The sequence below is a fragment of the Spermophilus citellus genome (genome assembly GCF_964194105.1).
Source record: "Spermophilus citellus genome assembly, chromosome: 4".
Taxonomy (NCBI): domain Eukaryota; kingdom Metazoa; phylum Chordata; class Mammalia; order Rodentia; family Sciuridae; genus Spermophilus; species Spermophilus citellus.
In genome coordinates, this window is record NC_138185.1 from 46,039,703 (window position 1) to 46,063,301 (window position 23,599).

Sequence of the window (23,599 nt, forward strand, 5' to 3'; positions counted from 1 at the left end):
TATGGACCCCGGAAGCAAGCAGGGGTGTCCATACTTGTATCAAATAAAATAGACTTCAAGCCAAAGTTAATCAAAAGGGATAAACAAGTACACTACATACTGCCCAAGAGAACCATACACCAACAAGACTTAACAATCATTAATATATATTCCCCAAACAATGGTGCAGGTACGTTCATCAAACAAACTCTTCTCAAGTTCAAGAGTCAAATAGACCACAACACAATAATCATGGGAGATTTTAACACACCTCTCTCACCACTGGACAGATCTTCCAAAAAAAAGTTGAATAAAGAAAGCATAGAGCTCAATAATACAATTAATAACTTAGACTTAATTGATATATACAGAATATACCACCCAACATCAAGCAGATATACTTTCTTCTCAGCAGCACATGGATCCTTCTCAAAAATAGACCATATATTATGTCACAGGGCAAATCTTAGCAATTACAAAAGAGTAGAGATACTATCATGCATTTTATCTGATCATAATGGAATGAAATTGGAAATCAATAATAAAATAAGAAAGAAAAAATCCTACATCACATGGAGAATAAACAATATGCTACTGAATGAACAAAGAGTTACAGAAGACATAAAAGAGGAAATTAAAAAATTCTTAGAGGTAAATGAAAACTCAGACACAACATATCGAAATCTCTGGGACACTATGAAAGCAGTACAAAGAGGAAAATTCATTTCATGGAGTTCATTCCTTAAAAGAAGGAAAAGCCAACAAATAAATGACCTCACACTACACCTTGAAGCCTTAGAAAAAGAAGAACAAATCAGCAGCAAATACAGTAAAAGGCAAGAAATAATTAAAATCAGAGCTGAAATCAATGAAATTGAAACAAAAGAAACAATCGAAAAAATTGACAAAACTAAAAGTTGGTTCTTTGAAAAAATAAATAAGATTGATAGACCACTAGCCACGCTAACAAAGAGAAGAAGAGAGAGAACCCAAATTACTAGCTTATGGGATGAAAAAGGCAACATCACAACAGACAATTCAGAAATACAGAAGATAATTAGAAATTATTTTGAAACCCTATACTCTAATAAAATAGAGGATAATGAAGGCATTGATAAATTTCTTAAGGCATATGAGCTACCCAGATTGAGTCAGGATGATATAAACAACCTAAACAGACCAATATCAAGTGAGGAAATAGAATAAGCCATCAAAAGACTACCAACCAAGAAAAGCCCAGGACTGGACGGATATACAGCAGAGTTTTACAAAAACTTTAAAGAAGAACTAATACCAATACTCTACAATCTATTTCAGGAGATAGAAAATGAGGAAGTCCTTCCAAATTCATTCTATGAGGCCAATATCACCCTGATTCCCAAACCAGATAAAGACACCTCAAAAAAAGAAAACTACAGACCAAGATCCCTAATGAATTTAGATGCAAAAATCCTCGATAAAATTCTGGCAAATCGGATACAAAAACACATCAAAAAGATCATGCACCATGACCAAGTGGGATTCATCCCTGGGATGCAAGGCTGGTTCAATATACAGAAATCAATAAATGTAATTCACCACATCAATAGACTTAAAGATAAGGACCATATGATCATCTCGATAGATGCTGAAAAAGCATTCAACAAAATACAGCATCCCTTTATGTTCAAAACTCTAGAAAAATTAGGGATAACAGGAAATTACCTCAAAATGGTAAAAGCTATATATGCTAAGCCTCAGGCCAGCATCATTCTAAATGGAGAAAAATTGAAGGCATTCCCTTTAAAATCTGGAACAAGACAGGGATGCCCTCTCTCACCACTTCTATTCAACATAGTTCTTGAAACACTAGCCAGAGCAATTAGACAGATGAAAGAAATTAAAGGCATAAAGATAGGAAAAGAAGAACTTAAATTAGCACTATTTGCCGATGACATGATCCTATACCTACCAGACCCAAAAAATTCAACCAAGAAACTTCTAGAACTAGCAAATGAATTCAGCAAAGTGGCAGGATATAAAATCAATACCAATCAAAGGCATTCCTGTATATCAGTGACAAATTCTCTGAAATGGAAATGAGGACAACTACTCCATTCACAATATCCTCAAAAAAAAAAATAAAATACCTGGGAATCAACTTAACAAAAGAGGTGAAAGAGCTATACAATGAAAACTACCAAACCCTGAAGAAAGAAATAGAAGAAGACCTTAGAAGATGGAAGGATTTACCTTGCTCATGGATTGGTAGAATTAATATTACTAAGATGGCCATACTACCAAAAGCACTTTACAGATTCAATGCAATTCCCATCAAAATCTCAATGGCATTCCTTGCAGAAATAGAAAAAGCAATCATGAAATTCATCTGGAAAAACAAGAGACCCAGAATAGCTAAAGTAATTCTAAGCAGGAAGAGTGAAATTGGTGGTATCGCGATTCCAGATTTTAAACTATACTATAGAGCAATAGTAACAAAAACAGCATGGTACTGGCACCAAAACAGGATGGTAGACCAATGGTACAAAATAGAGGACACAGAAACAAATCCACAAAATTACAACTACCTTATATTAGACAAAGGTGCTAAAACCATGCAATTGAGAAAGGATTGCATCTTCAACAAATGGTGCTGGGAGAATTGGAAATCCATATGCAACAAAATTAAATTGAATCCCTTTCTCTCACCATGCACAAAAGTCAACTCAAAATGCATCAAGGAGCTAGGAATCAGACCAGAGACTCTGCGTCTAATAGAAGATAAAGTTGGTCCTAATCTTCATCACATCAGGGCAGGCCCCAAATTTCTTAATAAGACACCTATAGAACAAGAGTTAAAACCAAGAATCAACAAATGGGATGAATTCAAACTAAAAAGTTTTTTCTCAGCAAGAGAAATAATATGTGAGGTGAATAGGGAGCCTACATCCTGGGAACAAATTTTTACCCCTCAAACATCAGATAGGGGTAACATCTAATCTCTAGAGTATACAAAGAACTCAAAAAGTTAAACAACAAAAAAGCAAATAACTCAATCAACAAATAGGCCAAGGACTTGAACAGAAACTTCTCAGAAGAGGATATACAATGAATCAACAAATACATGAAAAAATGCTCACCATCTCTAGCTATCAGAGAAATGCAAATTAAAACTACTGTAAGATACCATCTCACTCCAATAAGAATGGCATCCATTATGAACTCAGACAACAATAAGTGCTGGCGAGGATGTGGGGAAAAGGGTACACTTGTTCATTGTTGGTGGGACTGCAAATTGGTGCAGCCAATTTGGAAAGCAGTATGGAGATTCCTTGGAATGCTGGGAATGGAACCACCATTTGACCCAGCTATTCCCCTTCTCGGACTATACCCAAAAGACCTAAGCATACTACAGGGACACAGCCACATCAATGTTTATAGCAGCACAATTCACAATAGCTAGAATGTGGAACCAACCTAGATGCCCTTCAATAGATGAATGTATTTAAAAAATGTAGCATTTATACACAATGGAGTATTACTCTCCATTAAAAAAATGACAAAATCATATTATTTGCAGGGAAATGGATGGCATTAGAGCAGATTATGCTAAGCGAAGCTAGCCAATCCCTAAAAAACAAATGCCAAATGTCTTCTCTGATATAAGGGGGGTGACTCAAAATGGGATAGGGAGGAAGAGCATGAGATGAAGACTACCACTAAATAGGGAAAAGAGGTGGGAGGGAAAAAGAGGGAGAAGGGGAGTTACACGGAAGATGGAAGGAGAACCTCATTGTTATACAGAATACATGTACGATGTTGTAATGAGAAAAAGAAAAAATAGTGTGTCACATTAAATTGGATAGAGAGAAAGGATGGGAGAGGAGGGGAGGAGTAGGGAGGATAGGAAGGGCAGTGGAATAGAACAGACAATATGATTGATGTATATACATTCCATGTATGTATTATATATCAAAATGCATTCTACTGTCATGTATGACTAAAAAAATGAATAAATTTTTAAAAAAGAATTAGAAATTCCAAGGGCAAAGATAATACGACTTTTACAAAATATTTTGTAACTTGTGATCCTGTTATTTAGGAACAGGATGTCTAGTGTGTGTTTTCTTTTCTTTTTTTTTTTTTTATTTAGGCCTCTGGGTAGTGTGTGTTTTCTATATCTAGAGTTTTCTTGTTTCTTACTACGTTCTTATGTCTGCCTTTAATCATTTCACCACTCATTAATACTTTCCCTTAAGACAAAAGGAAAAAAGTAGATAGGTCACAAATAGTCAAATTAATAGAGACTGAAGATGGAATGATGGTTGCCAGGGACTGGGGGGCAATGGGGACACATTGTTTAAGGGAAAGAGCTTCAGTATGCACGATGAAAGAGTTCTGTGGATGGGTAATAGTGTAAATGTACTTAATGCCTCTAATTTATACATTTTAAAATGATTAAGATGGGGCTGGGGCTCAGTAATAAAGTGTTTTCCTGGCCAGGGAAAGTCCTGGATTCAATCCTTAGATTGGGAGGTAGAAGGGATACAGTTGAGATTGTGTATTTTATGTGATGTTTATTTTAATTTTTTAAAAAATTTTAGGTACTGTAGAATGGTTATAAAAAGTTTTGGTTTTGGGTTTTTTTTATTATAAAAAGTTTTGAATGGTTATATATAAAAAAAGAAATTATCAGAGAATTGTGAGGCTGCATTTTTACAGAGGTCCTCACTGTATTGTTTGCAGTAGTAAATTAAGTTTGTACTTTAAGACCCAACAAAATGGGGTAGGATAAATAAGAAGGGCCCAACCAGTTGAATAACTTTATATCTCAGTTTTCTCCTGTTGCCCCTATGCAATCAGAATTAGAACCCCCTTTTACTCTCAGAAGTATCAAAGTTTGAATGATAAGATTATGTAGTTATCCTACAAATAAGAAAACATTGAATCCTAAAAATCCATAACATGAGATTCTATAATAAAATGTATTTTCCTTATTTGCTGATATGTATAAAATACAGTTTACTCTTTGTAGATTCAATTCAATTCCAATCAAAATCCAATATACTTATTTCATAGACATCAACAAACTGATTGTAAAATTTATATGGAAAAGCCAAAGACTCTGAATCACCAACATAATAATGAAGAACAACTTCAGAGGACTCTATTTCAACACTTACTAGAAAGCTTACAGTAATCAAGATAGGATGGTATTAGTGAAGGAATAGACACACAAGTGTGAAACTGAATAAAGAGCCCAGAAGTAGTACTCCACAATATAATCAACTGATTTCTGATGAAGGAGCAAAGACAATTCAATGGAGAAAGTTCTTCAACAAATAGTGCCCATACAACCCAAAATCCATATGAAAGAAAGAGAGAAAGAAGGAAGGAGGGAAGAACCCAGGCAGACCTAGTAATTTCACAAAAATTAATGGATTAATGAAAATGGCTCATAGACCTAAATGTAAAATACAAAACTATAAAACGCCTGAAAAATAACATTGGAGAAAATAAAAGTGAACTTGGATTTGATAAGGACTTTTTAGAGACAACACCAAAAACATGATTCATGAAGAAATACTAAGTGGAACTTCATTAAAACTAAAACATCCTCTGTGCAAAAGACACTGTTAAGAGATTAAAAAGGTAAGCCACAGACCAGAATAAAATTTTTGCAAAATATATATCTGATAACAAACTTGTATCTAAAACATATACATAAAAACTTTTAACATTCAACAGGAAGAAAAAAAACAGCCCAATGAAGAGATAGGCAGAAGATCTGAACTGACATCTCACCAAAGATACATAAATGACATATAGATATAGATACAGATTTATATCTATGCACTCCACATCACATGTCTTTAGAAAGCTACAAATTAAAACAATAAGATACCACTACAAATTTATTAGAGTGGTCAAACTCCAAAACATTGATGGCACCAAGGGCTGGTGAGGATGTGAAACAGCAAGAGCTCTCATTCATTTCTGGCAGGAATACAAAATGGCACAGCCACTTTGAAAGATAGTTTGGCAATTTCTGACAAAATTAAACACAGTTGTCTTATATGATCCAGGAATCATGATCCTTGGTATTTATCAAACTGATTTTAAAACTTATTTCCACATAAAAAAATTTTTTTCACAAATGTTTATTTTATAACATGTTCACTTATAATTGACGAAATTTGGACACAACTGAGATGTCTTTCAATAGGTAAATGAATAAATTGCCATACATCCATACAATAGATGATTTAGACGAGATAACAAAAGCCACAAAAGAGCATGAGGAAGCTTAGATGCATATTGCTAAATGAAAAAGCCAGTCTGAAAAGCCCACACACTGTATGATTCCAACTACAATACACTCTGGAAAATGTGAAACCACACACAGTTAAAAAAAAGAAAGGAAGGAAAGAAGGAAGGAAGGAAGATAGATAGATCAGTGGTTCTGGGGGGGGGGAGGGAGAGATGAATAGGTGAAGCACAGGGCACTTTTTAGGACACTGAATTTCTTCTGTATGATACTGTAATGAGGGGTTCATAATGTTGTGCCTTTGCTAAAACCCATAGAGATGTACAACACAAATACCGAATTCCAATGTAAACTGTGGAATTTTGTTAATACTATCATACTGATGGTTCATCGATCGTACAACAAGATGTTAATAAGTGGAAAAACTATGGGGAAATGAGGAACTCTGCATTGTCTTCTCAATTTTTTATACCTAAAATTTACCTAAACCATAAAGTCTATTAATTTTTAAATTCAATTTTTGATCATAACGTTAGCTGTGGACTTCTCATATGTGGCCTTTCTTATGTTGAGGTACATTCCTTCTATACCTCATTTGGTGACAGTTCTTATCATGAAAGGATGTTGAATTTTGTCAAATGCTTTTTCTTCATGAAATTGCATGATTTTGCATAAAATGAGATGTGAAGATCATATACTTTTAGTTTTTCATTTTGTTAATGTGATGCATCACAATTACTGATTTGTGTATGTTGAACCAACTTTATATCCCAGGAATAAATCTCACTTGATCATGGTGGATGATCATTTTAATGTGTTGTTGAGGCCAGTATCTTGTTAAGGATTTTTGCATCTATGTTTAACAAGGTTATTGGTCTATAATTTTCTTTTTTTTAAAGACTTAGTCTGACTTTGGTGTCAGGTCAACGTTGTCCTTCTGGAAAGAGATGCAAGTGTTCTCTCTTCCTTGACTTTTTGTTGTTGTTGTTATTTGTGGTACTGGGGATTGAACCCAGGACCTTATGCATGCTAAGAAAATACTCTGTAACTAAGCTAAACCTTCAGTCTTTTTTTATTCTTATTTTGAGACAGGGTCTTGCTAAGTTGCCCAGACTGGCCTCAAATTTGCAATCTTCCTGTCTCAGCCTCCCAGGTGGCTGGGGTGACAGGGGTGCACCACCACACCCTGCTTTCTCAATTTTTTTGAAAGAGCTTAAGAAGGACTGGTTCTTCTCTAGATATTTCGTATTAAACCATGAAGTTTTTAGGCCCTGGGCTTTTCTTTGATGGTAGATTTTTTTTTATTACCAATTCAATATCCTTACTTATTCTTAGTTTGTTTAGATTTTCTTTTTATTCATTTTCAGTCTTGATAGGTTGAATATATCCAGTAACTCAGCCATTTCTTCTAGGTTATCTAATTCATTAACATATAATTGTTCATATTAGTCTTTTAGGATACTTTTATCAATCATAACATTTCCACTTTATTTCTGATTTTACTTATTTAAGTCTTCACTCTTTTTTTTCTTATTTTGACTAAAGGTCTACCTATTATATCTTTAAAAAACAACAATTCTTAGTTTCATTGATCTCCTATAAATTAAAAGCGATTTACAAGTATTCAACATATAAAGGTACAAAGAAAACACTTCCAATTATAAAATTAGGCACATAGAAAGAAGAAATAAGACCAGAGCAAGACCGAAATCCAGCTGGGCAAAGTCCTGTAGCTCCATGTCTGGCATCTGGGGCACATGGCATCGTGATGTTCTCTCCAAAGGGCTTGTGTAGCTCCACCCCTGTGGCCTTGTTGGTTGCAGCCCATGTGGCCTTTCTGTTGGCTTGTCTCTGCCTAATTCCGACAGCTTTCCTAGGGTGATGTCCCACACACAGGCACACACAGTGGGTGCCTGCAGGGACCTCCACCCTGTTGCATTTTGCCTATTCTCCCAGGCCTTCCTTTAAAATTTGGTGGCCTTCATGAACCCCTAACTCAAGCATCCTGAAATCCTGCAGAACCAGCACCATGTAGTTGATGCCAAGATCTGCCACCATCTCAAGCAGTAGCCAAGCCTCTGAGGACTATGGCTGCAGAAGCCTCTGAGTGTATGAGTGGCTGAGCACATTGAAAAAAACAAAACAAAACTTCTTAGGCCCCCTTGTGCAGGAAGGATTCCCCACCAGTCTCTTCTCAAGGGAATTTTTACTTTTACTCCCTTGAGCTTGAGAAGGATGCTGTCTTACCAGCTCCTGATATGCCCTCAAGCCATCTTTCTTACTGTCTCTAGGCAAAGTCTTTAGCATTTCTTTATTGTCACTAATGTCTTTAAAAACTACAGCTTCCTTAGCCCCAGTTTTATTCCTGTCTTTCAAGTTCAAGTTTTTCAAATATTATTGTCCTGCTTTCTGTTCCTGAATATCACAATAAACTTGGCTAAAAGCCACCAGCAATATCCATGCCACTACCTGATTGCTCTACTGTCTAGAAATTTCTTCCACCAGATTAAGAAGTCCATCACTTTTAAAATCAGCCTCACAGAAAGTCTCAGGACCTGGGCAAAATGCAGACAATTTCTCATCCAAAACAACAGAGTGGCTTCCATACCAATTACTGATAGTGTCCTCCTTTTCCTCTAAATGTTCTCAAGCCCTGTCTTTAATATCCATGATCCTTTTCGCATTCTGGTCTTCTGAACTCCCACCAGAATTGGCCATTAAGCTCCATTTACAACAACCTAAAGCATTTCCAGCTTGCACTGCTAAACATCTTGAAATTCCTCCTACCAATGCCAAAAAGCTCAAAAAGCTTCTGAAACACATGATCAGGTTAGTCCCAGCAATGACCCCACTCCTGGTACCAATTTCTGTTTTATTCATCCTTTTCATTGCTGCCACTAAAATACCCAACCAGAACAACTATAAAGGAGAAAAGGTTTATTTAGGGGCTCATGGTTTCAGGGGTCTTAGTCCATAGAAGGCTGGCTCCATTTATCAAGGCTTGAGATAAGGATGAACATCATGGCAGAAGAGTGTGGCAGAGGGAAGCAACTCACATACTGATCAGAAAGCAGAGAGAGAGAGAGAGAGACAGAGAGAGAGAGAGAGAGAGAGAGAGAGAGAGAGAGAGAGAGAGACTCCACTGGCCAGATACAAAATATATACCCTGTAATCATGCCCCCAATAAACCACTTCCTGCAGCCACATTCTACCTACCTTCAGTTACCACTCATTTAATTCCATCAGGGATCAATTTGATGATTATGTTAATGCTCATAAACCAATCATTTCTCCTCCAAACCTTCTTTCATTTTCTCACATGTGAGCTTTCGGGGGACACCTCACATCTAAACCATAACATATCTCTATGCCCAATTTATTATTGACAATAGCCAAATTATGAGATCAACCTAAATATCCATCAATGAATGAATGGAAAAGAAAATCTGGTATATAACACAATTAAATACTGTTCAGACATAAAAAATAGCAAAACTCTCTTATTTGCAACATATTTGGAATTGGAAAACATGTAAGTGAAGTAAGCCTGGCTCAGAAAGACATATACCACATGATCCCACTCATGTAAAGTCCAGAACAATTGAACTCATAGAAGCATAGTATAAAGCAGTGGTTAAAGAGGCTAAAATTGGGGAGGGGAGATGGAGAGATAGTGGTCCCAGGGGGCAAAGTCTCAGACAGGAGAAATAAGTTTTGTGATATTTTAAACATTCTATTGTACAGCATGGTGAATATAGTTAATAGAGTATTATATTTTTCAAAATTTCTAAGAAAACAAATTTCAAATGTTCTCATCACAAAAAATGCTAAGTATTTGAAGTGATAGATGTGTTAACTAGCTTAATTTAAATATTCCACATTGTATTCATAAGTCATAAATCACTTTTATCTCATAAATTTATATAATTATAAACTATTGACTTATAAGAATAGGTAAACAAAAATAGTTTTATGCAGCATTATTGTATAATCTCATATTTGTTAAAATATATGTGACAATAGAGCTTTGGAAGGAATTTAGAAAATACAAATCAAAATATGAATAGTTATCTTGGCACAATAGAATTATAATTTCTAATTTTTAATATGTATGACTTTAGTTTGTAAATACATGTTAAAGATAGTGATTTTTCTTGGTTGCTGTTTTGTTGTATTTTGTTTTTTGCCTTGAGAATCAGATTCTTGACTCAAATCCCTTAATGTCTAAATGTCAAGGGTGACTCTCACTAATGTGGGCATACCATGTCCCAGGAATTTTTACACACAATAGCTGATTCCATTCCCAAAATGTAGGTCCTTTGTGCTCACTTTACAGATGCAAAAACTGAGGCATTAATTACCTTATTTGATGTTCAAATGTCCCTATAATATTCAGAAGGAAAGATCATGCGCATTTTTCTCCCTGTTTGGTGCCATTGTAGACAACTTTAGAAGAAAGTGTTTACCCATCTTCCACAAGTGTGTAGCTTTGTGTATAGCACTTTCATTACCAAACCATAGAGTTCTTGACCTCAACTATAAAAGAAGAGACATTTCATCTCCCAACCCAATATTAATGTTCTTCTATGATGCAATGGAAGATTGAATATGTGTCATATGATCAGAGTAGAAAATCAAGTTAAATTAGTCTAAGCACTTAACAGAACTCTGTTTTCTAAGATTATAAAAGACAAGTCCTTTTTCTAAAGAAATACCCTAGCCATGCTTCAGGAGCAGCATATTCTAGTTTCCTATTTCTCATGTATTTGCAGGTAGAGTGGCCTCGTAGCTAACGTGTCTTCAAAGGAGAAGGTGAAAATTGCTTTTGTGTTGCTCTTTGCTTCCTTGTATGTGGTCTCTGTCAGGGAAAAATGGGTTGGTTTTGTTTTTTTAAATTATTCACACACAGATTGATAAATATTTCACATCTATTTTGATAAGATTGTTACTTATAAAAGTAGCATACTGGTGTGATTCTAGAGAAACATTACGGTTTAGATATGAGACGTTTGCCAAAAGGAGGAGAAGGAAGAGGAGGAGGAGGAGGAGGAGGAGGAGGAGGAGGAGGAGGAGGAGGAGGAGGAGAATTTGGAGGAACAAAAACATTTGGTCCACAACAAAATGAAAGCAGCTTGCTGGGCAGGTGATCTTGGGAAACACCAGAAGGGCATTGAGGCAGTTAGGCTGGGAAAGAAATAAACCAATTCAGGGTGTACTAGCAATAAAGCCTGTTGCCCCCTAGCATCTGATTGTGTCACTCCGAATTCAGAATCTGATGGACTCTGGACATAGCAAAGGGCTGGTGACTATCACACCAGGCTGAGGGTCATCCATATCTCTCTCTTTCTTTTGCTGGGCTCCCTCCTTATCTCTTAGTTTGACTAAGATATTTATCAATCTGTGTGTGTGGGAAGGGGTAAAGTAAAATAGACAGGAGCAGCAATCCATAGGGTGTGTTGGGCCCACCTGAGCCCTCTGGAGGATTTATTCATCAAATCACTATCAGTCCCTTTTGGTGAGGTGCAGTTTCACTGCCATGATGAGGCCTTGGAAAATCAAAAGGAACTCAGTAGCATCTGGGGACTCCCCTGTTCCCAGAGAAGATGATTTGTACCTTTGGGAAAGCACAGTGAGGCACAATTGGTGTGCACATCCTTCTACGTCACTCTGGGCTTTCAGGGGTGCTGCGGTGCATTGTGCTTGTAGGGAAGGCTTGGTGCCCCATCAGGACACAGACCTGTGTCCAGAGACCTTTAAACAAAGTCCAGAAAGTTTGGAAAGGAAAATCTTCCTTGTCCACATTGCCTCTTCTTCCTACACAAAATAGAGATGGGAACCAGGCCATACCCACCCTGTCATCCCCTGTTGGTCTCCTTTGGTAAACTTGGGCTATTGAATTCTTAAATTCAGAATGGTGGCCCTTGTGAGTGGCACCTACTTTACCCTAACAATGTTCCCTGCTTCTCTACAATGTGTAATCAAAGACTCTGAGACCCAACTCTGAGCCTTGGGGATCATCCAGGTTGTTCATTGATAGGTGTGGCTTTCTGAACCAAATACTGTTATTTAACCTCCAGTACTGATGTGAGAGAGAGAGAGAGAGAGAGAGAGAGAGAGAGACCAATTTAAGGCTCTTTTTATAAAGGAGGGGAGGAGAAAAGACAGATTTAAAAATTTATTAACATCTAATCCTGTTAAGATTTTCTCCGCCATATGCCAGCGCAACAGCACATTCAAAATGTGTACTAATTACCCCTGTTGTATCCTGTGTGTACGCTTTATACACAGCCCCTGACCTTTTCGTTAATAACTTTGCATTCTATTCATTGACCTGAAACAAATTGAATTCAGTGGCACTCACTCAAGAATTGAATTACATAGTCTTCTTAATTGGTCTCTTATTTAAATATGAGAAAGTAACAGCTTGCCACCTGTAATGTTTCCAACAAAGTAAAATTGGAATTTAAATATATTTTTCCCAAGCTAGGTGATCATTTTCAAGGTTTACCTATGAAAATATCATTCTGTTATTATTTCCATTAAAAAAAAACTCTGAATTTCTTGTTGTCCTGAGGAATGCCCTAAAAAACACCTATCTGAAAACATACTCATTAAGGGAGTTTGCTGCAAGTCAGCTGGGCTAGGAAGGCTTTTCTGGGAAGAGGCCCTCAGAGTAGGTGACACTCCATCTGTGTCTCCAACGGTTACAGTGCCTTACCCTCCCCAGCTCTTTGGATTTGGCATTATGTGATTTAATATACCTCTGGCTGACAAAATAGGGAGCATTAGGACAGGAATACGTTAAGCATGCAAAGATATTTTCCACTGCATTTGTTAGTTTTAAGTCCTTGAGCCGCATTGTCTGTTGGCTGGAGGGGGGCAGAAATCTAATTTCAGGAGTTTAGTGATGTTCTCCTATCGACAGTTTCACAGGCAATAGATACTGCGGTAACATTGTTCTTTATACCGTTCACTCATCTCTTTCCTTGGAGGATTCTTGCAAGCGATCAAAGAGATAGGAGCCGCTGGAAATTTTTGGCTTTGCTTTCTAATTCCAGTGTGAAATTAATTGTCCCAACTGCAAAGAACTACTTACTCCTTTACTCACTATATTTAACTTAAAAATGCAAATGTTATTAGTGGTCTGATCACTGATAAGGGTGCCTTTGTGCCCGGCTTTAACCTCTATTAGTGAGGATTATGAGGACGTAGCCACATTGGCATTTTCTAAGTGTCACTGTGACAGCACTTGCTGCACAAATGCCTAGCTGTCACCGTGAGTTTTATCACTCAGTTTTTCCCTCCGAATGTAGACTAATAAGCCCAGAAATTACAATTGCCTCCCTGCCGAATCTGTGATAGGCGGAAATAATGATATCAGTGCCCTGCTAATCTTCTTGCCTCCGCGCTTGGCACTGTCCTATTGAGTCACCTGTCACACTCCGCTTTGATGAGGCGAATTCAATCTCCCTGCTGTAATGACAATGGGGCCATTTTAATGTTTGGAAATGATTATGTGGAAGCTTCACGGTGCTCTGTCTTGGCAAGCCAGCCAAGGCGCTGTGCACGCCAGGAGAGCAGGCTCTGGCTGCCGGGCAGGCAGTGGAGATGCTGTGTTATTAGGAGACAGACGTGGAAGTCGGCCTCATTGTGAGCCTTCTATGGTGGCCTTGCAGAAGGGAAGGATGGGGAGGGGAAGAGGTGGGATCACTCTTGCAGAAGCACGGTCATTGGCTAATCTCTTCATTCTCTGCACACATTTGCCTCTTGAAGGATTTCCCAGAACATCTGTGTTGTTCAAGGAGGCAGGGGTGGCTGGAGCTTATAAATAATTACTGTGACACTACCAACATCATTTGCTGGGGCTGCAGGCACCACAGTGGTATATGGATTGTAGATTTCTTCTCCTGGACATGAACTAAATCTGATTACTCTTACTCCAGACTTACTCTTGCCTTGTTCTTTGAGAGTAAATACTGCTGCAGAACCAAAAAAAAAAAAAAAAATACCAGGTGTGGATGAAGATCTCAAGCAACCAGAACCCAATGTCAGTATTGACTTTTAAAATCACTTTGGAAAACTAGCAATCTCTACTAAAGCCAGATACATACAAGCCCAGCAATTTGGCTTCGAGGCAGTTATCCAAGACAGATGCAAGTATGTGTTTAACAAAAGACATGAACTAGAATGTCCATAGCAGCATCCTTCATGGAAGTGCTAAAACAAAATCCACCCAAATGCCCACCGATAGTAGAATGGATGAACAATTGGAAATTGGTTTACATTGGGATACTATACAGCCATCAGAATGAATGAACTACATCTACATATGTGATTCTCATGAACCTGTTGTTGAACAAAAGAAGCAAATGTAAAAATGTGCATACAGAAAGAATTACCATTTATGAAAATTCAGAGGCAGGTAATGTTCTGGTGGAAGAAGCTGAAATTGTGGTTACGCCTGGTGGACAGGAAGAAGACACATGAGGAAGTTCCTGGGGCTGATAGGGCTCTTGCCCTTGGTTATGAGTTGCTGGTTACAATACAACATATTTCATTTCAGGAAATTCAGTATCTTTGTACTCTTCTTTATATACATCATATTTTAACAAAGGTTAAAATTATATTTCAAATTATATTTGATTATAAACATCTTTAAGGCCATTCTGAAGTCAAACAACAACAAGTGCTGGCGAGGATGTGGGGAAAAGGGTACACTTGTACATTGCTGGTGGGACTGCAAATTGGTGCGGCCAATTTGGAAAGCAGTTTGGAGATTCCTGGGAAAGCTGGGAATGGAACCACCATTTGACCCAGCTACTGCCCTTCTCGGACTATTCCTATTCCCTGAAGACCTTAAAAGAGTGTACTACAGGGATACTGCCACATCGATGTTCATAGCAGCACAATTCACAATAGCTAGACTGTGCAACCAACCCAGATGCCCTTCAATAGATTAATGGATAAAAAAATGTGGCATTTATACACAATGGAGTACTACGCAGCACTAAAAAATGACAAAATCATGGAATTTGCAGGGAAATGGATGGCACTAGAGCAGATTATGCTAAGTGAAGCTAGCCAATCCCTAAAAAACAAATGCCAAATGTCTTCTTTGATATAATGATAGCAACTAAGAACAGAGCAGGGAGGAAGAGCAGGAGGAAAAGATTAACATTAAACAGAGACATGAGGTGGGAGGGAAAGGGAGAGAAAAGGGAAATTGCATGGAAATGGAGGGAGACCCTCATTGTTATACAAAATTACATATAAGAGGTTGTGAGGGGAATGGGGAAAAAAAACAAGGAGAGAAATGAATTATAGTAGATGGGGTAGAGAGAGAAGATGGGAGGGGAGGGAAGGGGGGATAGTAGAGGATAGGAAAGGTAGCAGAATACAACAGTTACTAATATGGCATTATGTAAAAATGTGGATGTGTAACCGATGTGATTCTGTAATCTTTGTAATGTTTTGAACAACCAATAAAATAAAATTAATAAAAACATCTTTAAGGTAATGTATGAAGCATCCATGCTTTCTCCCAGTCTCAATAGTAAAGGGGACTATAGACAGAAAAACCACTTTGTTGCTTGACCTCATCAATAACCCACTCTATTTAGAAGGGACTTGAGGGGGATGGGCTACTATTGAGGAATAACTATATTCCTCTCTCAAGAATAGTCACTGAGGGGGTGGTGGTATAATTCAATGGTAGAGTACTTGCCTAGCATGTATGAAGCCCTGGGTTCAATCTCCAGCACTAAAAATAAAAATAATAAAAGTTGATCACTGAAAACTAGAGGGAGGAAGAGCTGAGCCATCTGAATTTTAGCATTCATAGCATCTGGCCAACGTGGTCCCCAATAGAATTGCTTGTTTGTGGTTGAGAGAACCAAGAAGGTGTTAGAAGCCACTGAAAGCAGGCTTGGTGGAATGCTGTGCTCTTTAGGAGTGCATCAAGTACCACTGTCCATAAGAGTGAAGAATCAGGTGCCCCAGGGTTGCTTACCAAACTCTTACAAATGTTTATAATTTTTTCCTGCTTTAAAACATAGCTTTTCTGATGTATTTGTCAAATAAAGACTTGTGAATGAAAGTGTTCCCCTTCGGATCTAGATCTACTACTTGTAAGTAGCTTCCCTATTTGAACAATAAAGCTCAGGGAAAAAAATTTTTTATCTTGGGTAATCACATCCCAGAGGAATAGCAGCTCACAAAACATATAACCCACAGCCTCTGATCCTTGTAGAAGGGCAACTCCCAAGCTCCCTGTTAACATGAAAAAAAAGTATGCAGAAACCAGCCATAATTTGGTAGGCAGAGTCACATGCAATGGGACTCCGCTCTGTAATGTAAATTGCTTGGCTTGTTTCCAAGGCAAAATGGAGATGCCCCTGGCCGATTAAAAAGTCTTCAGACTTATTCTCTACCTTCATCTGTTCCTTGTAGCAGTTTGTTTTGTTCATCTTATCTGTCCAGACATGAAATTCATTGAAGTTGGTGTTTACTGGTTTATAGTTACAATAAAAGTCAACAGCATACACATTTTAATCTTATCTCACAAGACCCTTGCAGATTCTTGGTCTTCCTTAAAATGATGCTAGAACAGCGTTTATGTTTTTAATAATACCAGTAACAAAGAATCCACCCAATTCTAAATTATATCTGAGTAAATAGGGTTTTTCTCCTCTCTCCGCTCGCAATACAATCTTGGAAAACTTCTTTAACTTCTCTGAATTTCCATTTCCTCATCTGTATAGTAGGGATAAGAAAAGTACCTGTCCCAAAGACTTATTAGGAGGACAAAATGAAATATTGGACACACTCAGTCCCTGGTGGCTCCTGGAATGATGGCAATGATGATTATTTCTCTGAGTCAAACTCATCAATATGATTCCATTGCCTAGAAAGCAAACTTGTATATCACAGTTAAAGCCTTTCCTGACCCCAGCCCCATCTGCTACACAACTCCGATAACTAACAGATTGGCCCTCTTCCCATTTTCTAAATCTGCTCTGTCACTTCTTTCTCTCTACCCCTTTTTCATAAGCATCTGTGATAGAATTTTCTCCTTTCCCTCCATCTATTTATTCTAGTTGAGAGCCACTATTTCTTCAAGGTACTCTTTCCTTCCTAAACCCTTTGCTTCTTTGGGTGGGTATCCAGAGGCAGATACACAGCAGGACTTCATGAGTCTTAGTTTGGAGGGAGAGTAGGGGACACTTGTTTACTTTCAGTTTATTTAAATCCATTACACTAATCTCCTTGTGCACAAAAATAGTCACAAGAAAGATGACCAGGATTATACTTAAATTTCAAAAAAATTCAGGAAGAATGTTTCATATTGTTCTTGTTTGGATATGAGGTGTCCCCTAAAAGCTCCTGTGTTAATGCAAGAATGTTTGGAGGTGAAATGATTATATTATCAGAGTTGTGACCTCATCAGTCCATCCTAGTTTCAATGGACTGAGTGGTAACTGTAGGCATGTGGGGCATGGCTGGAGGAGGTGGGTCTTGATGGTAAGCCCTGGAAGGTCCCTTTCCTGTGAATACTTCCCTCTTTCTCTGTTTCCTGCTGCCATAAATGGAGCAGTGTTCCTCTGCCACACCTTCTACCATAATGTTTTGCCTCACTTTTGGCCCAGAGCAATAGACTGAACCTCTGAAATCATGAGCTAAAATAAACTTTTTTCCCTCTAAGTTGCTCTTGTGAGGTATTTTGCTCACAGTGATGAAAAATTAATACACAGGGTCTTTAGTCCAATTTATCATGGTCTGATTGTTGTGTTTGGCTTGACAACAGAAAACAAATGGAAAATTGAAAAGAAAAAGCCCTAGTTTTTTAAAAAATTTTATTTTGTTTAATCTAATTTGTTTTATATGACAGCAGAATGCAATTCAGTTCATATTACACAAATAGAGCACATTTTTTCATGTCTCTGGTTGAACACAAAGTAGAGTCACACCATTCGTGTTTTCATACATGTACTTGGGGTAATGATGTCCATCTCGTTCCACCATCTTTCCTGCCCCCATGCCCCCTCCCTTCCCCTTCATCCCCTTTGCCCTATATAAAGTTCATCTATTCTTCCCATGTTCCACAAGCCCTAGGTTTTTTGAAATTGACTATCTGTGAATTTGTTTTGTGGACAAACTAGATTTAGCCCGTATTTGGGGGGGTTAGATCCCTGAAGGAAACAAAACACCAAATTTGGCTAAGTTCAAAGAGCTTTGGTTTAAACAAGACACTAAGAAAATGTCATTCAGAACTAATTAGAACAAATAAAAAAATACAGTTTAGAGTTCTAAAGATACTACATATTAAAGTAGAAGGGTGGCGGAAATTATGAGCTTAGAAAATAAAAGTTTCAGTGCTGTTTGTTTAGAATAACCACATTTAAATTAAGCTGTCAGGCCCTATATTTGTATATGGACATCTATAATGTATATAACTGCATAGAAAAGTTCTTAAATGGTCTCCAAACCATTAAGAGTGATTATAGGGGGAGGAGGAAAGAAGGGGAATTATTTATGAGGACTCACATTTTACTGTTTATATTTCTGTATTATTTGAACTTTTGACAATGAAAACTTGTCTATAGTTAAGAAAAATATATCAGAACAATTAAAAAAAAGATTTACACACAAAAGAAAGAAGGAAAGTAAATATATATATGTATCTTAGGAAGAAAGGAGGTAAAACAAACAAGGATGTTTTGCATGGGAATGCAAATTTTCAGATACCATTAAAACCATCAAAACAGAAGAAACAAGGTTTGGTAAAGATGAATACATTCCAGTTCTCACCATGCAAAATTTGATTTGGTTGGAGGGAGAGAGGACAACAGTGCAGAGTCAATTCTAAAGGAGAAAGGGAGTCTCCACTAGGTCTGAGTTAAACTTTCCAGCCTTCTAGACACACAGAAACCTTTGTAGAAAACAGCTATAGTAGGCATAAAGAATGTCAACTGTGCTCTTTAAAATGTCTATGCTTCCGGGCTGGGGTTGTGGCTCAGTGATAGAGCAGTTGCCTCACATATGTGAAGCACTGGGTTTGATTCTCAGCACCATATACAAATAAATGAATAAAATAAAGGTCTGTCAACAATTCAAAAATATTTTTTAAAAAAGTCTATGCTTCTGAAATGAATAATGTAGAGAGGTTGTCTCTAACATAAACAGAAGTTGATTCCAGGTGAATATGTGTTGCAGCATATTGATGGATGCATCCTAGTTTGGGGTTGTAAATTTATCCAAAAGGAAGTTCTTTAGAATATAGGAAGAAAATATGGCTCTCAAGACAAACTGCAAATAGGCACCAAAGTTTCAGCATTCAATTCTTCACAGACTGGAGACTGCCATAAGCCAATCAGCATGATCCAATTAGTAGGTTTCTTTAAACAGAGAGTCTATGAACTTTCTATTCATTGAAAGAAGTTCACAAGTGATCTATGAATATTAGAATAGAAATTGCAGGTATCCGAGAAGGCAAGCAAGTTCACTTATACTCTGTTCAAAAACTAGAGAAGACTTCTTCTAAGTCTTACCTTGCACATCATATGAGAATCTCGTATAATAACAATATGCAGGTTATCATGGATCATGTGATCAAGGATTCTGTCACCAACCAAATACAAGCCTATTTTTGGAGGTAGTGATTTGATCTCCCTCTTCATATTTACAGAGATGTGGGAGCAGTCAAGAGGGCTCCTGGAGAAAGGTTTTCAGGGTGCTTAGTAGGTCCTTACCTCAGAATAGGTTTGGCACGTGCCCTCAAAAGTTAATGACCCTACAAATGTATTATCATCACATGATGTCTTGCCTTCTGAACTTCTTTATATGCTCAGGATACTCAGAGTTTAAGCAGAGGAGATGGTGAGAAGTTGTTCAGCAGATAAATAAATACTCAGCACATTTTTCTATTATTTGGACACAATTATTAGTTTAATATATGTTGGTATGTCTATTTTAAATGTTCCATAGTTTATTTTAAAATCTTAAGAAATCTTAAAAGTAAATATTCTTTTGTTCCTTTCAGAATAATTTTTCAAACGCAGATGAATAGCTTATTAAACAAGGACAATATTCTAAGAATAACAGCTGTCCCAGGGCAGGTTCTCCAGAAGCCAACCTTGGACTAGAACTCCTAAGCTAATGCCTTATTAAGGAAGTATTCTCAGGGAAGAAAGGGAGGATAAAGGAGAAGATAGGAAGGAAAGGAAAGCAAGCCAAGAAAGAGTGTGGTTGGAGACAAAATGCATGCAAAAAAAAATAGCTTGAGCCTGATCTTGCAGGGAAAGTCTGGGTTGAGGGTTACTTGTCACAGGGTTACATGTACCTGAGACAAAGCTTCAGAACATTTCACAGCCAGAGGAGACCCACAACAGAAAAGTTTAAAAGTATCAGAGGGGAGTAAGGGGAGGAGAGGAAGTGTGGGGATGGGAAGGATGGTGGAATGAGATGGACATTATTACCCTACGTACATGTATGATTACATTATTGACGTGACTCTACACCATGTACAATCAGAGGAAGGAGAAGTTGAGCTCCCTTTGTGTACAATGTGTCAAAATGCATTCTACTGTTAAGTATAACTAATTAGAACAAATTAAAATATTTTAAAAATTCAAAAAAAAAACTTTTTTAAGTACCTGAGAGGATATAGACAAAGTACTAGCAGCATTTTCTAGTAGTAGGGACATTTAAGGGGCACATGATGTGGAGAGAAATGAAGCAAATTTGTTTAAAAGTGAAAGTAAGTATGGAGGGGGATAAAGCCAAATATTTTTTAAAAAATCAGAACAAAAGCTCAAACCAGCACAAGGTCCTGGCAGACAATTAGACTCATTATAGAGAATGGTAATCATCCTTCAAAACGCCCCCAAAAGATTCTCCCCTCCTGGTATTCATGACTTTTGAGTAGTCTGCTCCCACACCAGGTAATGGCTGGTCTGTGTGGCCAATAGACTATGGAAGAAGTGATTGTAGGTCACTTCTGCTAGACTAGGTTCAGAAAGGCATTGGCTTTTGCCTCTCTTGGATCGTTTGATCTACAGGAAGCTGGATGCCATATTGAAGATCTGTGGAAAGATCTGTGGAAAGACAAGGTACTAAGGCCTCCAGTCAACAGCCATGTGAGTGAGCTGTTGGAAGCAGATCATGGGGTTCCCATTAAGCCTTAAGGTAACTGCAACTCCTGTCAATATCTTAACTGCAGTATAAGAGAGGCCTTGTTTCAGAACCACCCAACTAAGCCACTCTCAATTTCATGGCCCTCAGAAATTATGTGATATAAAAAATATTTCCTGTTTTAAGCTGCTAATTTGGGGAGTAATTTGTTATGCAGCATTAGACAACTAATTTAAAAATTATGCATTCAAAGCATGATTTTGTATGGATATTGGTGGTACCAAATGCTGGCAGTCAACTACATCTGAACGTTAAAGTGAGAAGGAAGACCAGAATCAGGTCAGGGTGAAAATGAAGGGGTTACCATAGATAGTAATGTCAACAGTGAAGCAAACCTCAAGGAATTTGGGTATTTCCCAAACAGTTGAATAGATTGTATACCCCAAATGAGATCAGAACATATTCCAGGTGATTAAAGGAACCAAAAGGAAATGTAAAACAGGAACTATCTTAGGAATATTTTCATTTTAAATGATTACAATGAAACTTTTCCACTTGACAAGGTAACTTCAATTATCTGCAAACTCATTTTAGAGACTATTCAACAACTATCCCCAACTCTCTTTTCTGTTTGGCAGAGCCAAGCTCCTACTTTAGAAAATTATAATGAGAGATATTTACTTTCCTAGCCCTCCTGACCAATAGGATCTAAGGGGCAGCCACAAAACAGATTTTTGGAAAGGTCATAAAAAGAGAGACACATAGCATGCAATCCCTCTTCCTGACACCGTTAGAGCTTATGTGATAATGTGTTGCTTGGATTGCAGCAGCCATCTTGCTCCCACAAGGAGAAAGCCAAAATGTTCACCAAGATAACTGACTTGAGACCCTGGCATTGTTAAGCAGCTGAATTAGTGAACCTGAGAAAAACCTACTTCTAGACTTGATGTCTGTGAGAACACTGAGCTCCATATTTTAATTGTATATTCAGTCACTTGCCATCAAATGAATTGGTTGCTATATGATAAGTCATTCCATAATTATAACTTAAAAGAAAAACAAGCATTAGGGCTGGAGTATAACTCTGGGGTAGAGAGCTTGCCTAGGATGTGCAAAATCAGGAAAAGGAGGAGAAAGGGGAGAGGAAGAGGGATAAAAAGAAGAAGAAGGAGGAGGAAAAGAAAGGAGAGAAAGAAGAAAGAAAGGAAGGATGGAAGAAGGAGAGGAGTAAGAAGGCAGGCAGGCAAGCATTTATTTTGCTCATAAATATGGTGATCAGCTGGGTGGTACTTGCTTGGGTTTCTCATATGGTTGCAGTCAGATGGTAGCTGTGGCTTGGCGTTTTCTTTCAAATGCCTGGCACCTGGGCTGAGAAAACTCAAAGATGACAGAACATAGGGCAGGACTCCTCAATTCATTCATTCATAATATCTATCTATCTATCTATCTATCTATCTATCTATCTATCTATCTATCTACTTACCTACCTATCTACCTTTCTGCCTCAGGAAAATCAAGTCAGACTTCCATGGCAGCTGAAGGCTTCCAGGTAGAATGTTCCAAGAGAACCATAAGTTCTATTCTAAGCCAGTCATGCAGGTCACACAGTCTCACTTTCATCCCATTGTATTTGTCATGTAGTCACAAAGGTGGGTCCTTAACTCAAGGGGGATTAACTCCTCTTGATGGAAAGAATTTCAAATAAATTTTGGATACATTTTTAAATCACCAAACACAACCTAACTGGTACATTTGGGTTCTATTGACAACTCAAGTAAATACAGTATTTTTGTTTATCCCTCTGTATGATGAAGTCTCACATCATCCTTATTGGGAAAGCTAGTCTTGTCATCAGAACTTTTATAAAATCCTTCATTCCCTGAGAAAATCCTCTGAGGTCCAAGATGGTCCAAGATGGTTCATTCCAGTTAGCAGGAAGGGCTTCCCAGACAGTGACCTAAAGAAAGCAAAGCTGTCCCTGTAATATCAAGGTGATTCACTGAAAAGGGAGAATATTAGAATAACTAATGAGGATTTCTTGACCACTCCTGTGACATGGCGGCCATCCACTGTGGACACACCTTCCACCTTCAGTGGTGAGTGACAGTGGTGTACAGGCCCACACTCGGCCTCGTACTGCTTCGGGGCCATAGGGTGTCGGACCTTCAGGCAACCCATACTCGAAGCGCAGATGGGCGGTGAGGACCTCAATAGGCTGAGCTCCCCAGGAGCTTCCAGACCTGG

At 37.8% G+C, this 23,599-nt stretch overlaps 1 pseudogene across 1 annotated transcript in view; it reads left to right on the forward strand.

Annotated features, from left to right (window-relative positions):
* LOC308648139 (E3 ubiquitin-protein ligase TRAIP-like) overlaps positions 1–23,599 on the forward strand; it is a 158,134-nt pseudogene that overhangs the window by 126,421 nt on the left and 8,114 nt on the right. Inside the window, exon 3 of the transcript in view lies at positions 23,388–23,448. The product of the transcript in view is annotated as an E3 ubiquitin-protein ligase TRAIP-like (transcript). The remainder of the gene's footprint in view (positions 1–23,387; positions 23,449–23,599) is intronic.